The sequence below is a fragment of the Octopus sinensis genome, linkage group LG5 (genome assembly GCF_006345805.1).
Source record: "Octopus sinensis linkage group LG5, ASM634580v1, whole genome shotgun sequence".
Taxonomy (NCBI): domain Eukaryota; kingdom Metazoa; phylum Mollusca; class Cephalopoda; order Octopoda; family Octopodidae; genus Octopus; species Octopus sinensis.
This window is the reverse complement of record NC_043001.1, coordinates 16,214,938-16,217,901: the sequence shown is the minus strand read 5'-3', so window position 1 is coordinate 16,217,901 and position 2,964 is coordinate 16,214,938.

Here is a 2,964-nt window from a genome sequence, read left to right as displayed (position 1 = left end):
TCCTCTCTAGAAGCATCACATGGCCATACCAGCACAAGACTGGTATCGCCATATGATGCTTCAATCAAAACTAGAGCGAACAAATGAATCTGGATATATTAATAATAATAAGGTTAAAGTGTGTCAATAAAGTTAAAAAATAATGTTAAAAATGAATAAAAATGTGATGTACACTACACCTGATACCTCTTACACCCAGTTTTACTCTCAAGACACTTATACTCTGTCATATGGGCACACTGACATTGTACATCCAGTAAGGCATACTAGCTTCATTTCTTTCAAGCCTCTACATGTCCTCTGCCGCCACATCTCATGTTTCACTGCCATGTGGCATAGGTGTTCATGCATAGGTATCATACAACCTGTCTTTCACTCTGAGGGAGAGGCCTTTTGTTACTGTTGTAAGGAATTTGTAATAATGGTATACCCCTCCCACATGGCAAGTGGAATGACGCAGTCACTATAAGTAAGGTGACATCGGCCAGTATTGAGAGAGTATGTGTAGACTGTGTTGATAGTCATGTCTGTGCTGATATAGTAATTATACTGTGATATTGAGTGGATGTTCTAACGATCCAACCTTTTGAGGATAACAACACTGTACAAATGGGGGGTGTACAGTGCCAGAAAGAACATTTGGTATGTAACAATATCTGTCAGAGTGACAACTGTTGTATGAAGACAGACACAACAGTGGCAACAAGGATGAACCAAATCCTTTGAAGTTAATAGAAACTTGAAGAGGACTTAAACGATTCACAAGAAATTGATAAACTTGATGAAGATAAACCAATTCACATGGAGTTAATAGAAACTCGTTGAGGAGTTAAGAAACTCACAAAGTTTTTGTAGTGTAAATTTTACGAAAAATTGTAAAATTATCGAAGATTTGTCAGCCAGTTTGCTTGAGTTGCAAAAACAGCAACAACAACAGTTGAAAGAACAGCAGATACAACTGCAACAGAAGCAACAATTAATATTGCTGCAACAACTGCTGAAATTGCTGAAGTCATCGGGAAAGCCAGGAAAAGTGTTCTCACCAGATTATGAGATGTTAAAAGGTTGGTGTGGAGGGGAGGAAAATTATTTGTTTTTTTAAAAAAAAAGGGAAAAATAGAAAGGAAAAAGTTTTTGAAAAAAATCATAATTAAGGAAAGAAAAAACAACAGATAGTGACTGTGTGTACAAATGTTCAAATGGTACTGCATGAGGAGTGGGGCCCATGCAGCCATTCATCTTTCATTATCATATAATATTCATACTCATTCGTTTTGTGTTTTTTGTCCCCACTGTAGTGTTGTGTTTGTCCTTGTAGTGTCCTCTCTGTGTTAGAAAAGACTATGTTGTGAATTCAGTAACTGAATTCAAATACGAACTTTAAGAAGGCATTGCCCATTGAAGCATACTACAGACAATATGAGCAAATCTTCAGGAAGGAGCGTAAAGATTGGGACGATGAGATGAAAATGTGCTTAATCTTGAGAAAACTGGCGACAACATGAATGATAGGGTAATTTTATACTCCCAAGCAAACCATCTGAGGTAAAGTTAACAAACGATTAATTTAACCCTTTTGATACCAACCTACCTGAAACCACCTCTAGGTCTGTAGTACAAATATCTTCTTTTCAAAAGTTTTGAATTAAAACCTTCCACCAAATCTTAGGCACAATTTATGTTCCTAACACTAGCTTAATGATAACCAAGTTATTTTACTAAGTTCTTTGTTATATTTAAAATTAATTGAAAGAAAGTTTAATGACACAATAAATATATTGTGTAAGGGCACGTAAAAAGCACCCACTACACTCACGGAGTGGTTGGCGTTAGGAAGGGCATCCAGCTGTAGAAACATTGCCAGATAAGACCGGAGCCTGGTGCAGCCTTCTGGCTTCCCAGATCCCCGGTCGAACCATCCAACCCATGCTAGCATGGAGAACGGACGTTAAACGATGATGATGATGATGATGATTTTCAGTGCAAAAACTCCTTGTTCAACATAGTGGAAGTATCTGAACATAGAGAAAGATAGTAATGAGGACAACATCACATATGCTGATAGAGTAAACAGGGAATGTGAGAAGTTTAAGCTGGGTGAATTAATTTGAGATATGCTCAAGTGCCTGATTTTTACACCGGGACTAACTACCGCAAGGGATGTAGAAGTCAGAACTAGAATCCTTGTAAAGCTGAAGCAAAGCCAAGATGTGACCCTGCAAAAAGTGTCTCAAAAATGTGAAGGGATACTTAAATTAAGACATGACACAGGAAATTGAATGTAAAGCTCATGTTGTTGTTGTTGTTATTGTCTAGTTGTGGTAAAGGTGATAGCTGCAGAACATAGTGACAATGATGATGATGATGGGCCACTTGTGGTATTTTGGGGAAATGAAAAACTGGATAGCTACACAGGGAAGGGCTCTTGGGAGTGGAGATTAATATTTCTATAATTGTGTTAGTATTGAGGAATGGGCATGCTTTTGTTGTCTTGTTGTTACATACATATATATATATATATATATATATATATATACATGTATGTATGTATGTATATGTAATTTAATTTAATTTTTTCATGTTGAGGATACTTTAGCTCAGTAATAAATATAGGCGCAGGAGTGGCTGTGTGGTAAGTAGCTTGCTAACCAGCCACATGGTTCCGGGTTCAGTCCCACTGCGTGGCATCTTGGGCAAGTGTCTTCTGCTATAGCCCCGGGCCGACCAATGCCTTGAGAGTGGATTTAGTAGACGGAAACTGAAAGAAGCCTGTCATATATATATATGTGTATACGTGTGTGTCTGTGTTTGTCCCCCTAGCATTGCTTGACAACCGATGCTGGTGTGTTTATGTCCCCGTTACTTAGCGGTTCGGCAAAAGAGACCGATAGAATAAGTACTGGGCTTACAAAAAGAATAAGTCCCGGGGTCGAGTTGCTCGATTAAAGGCAGTGCTCCAGCATG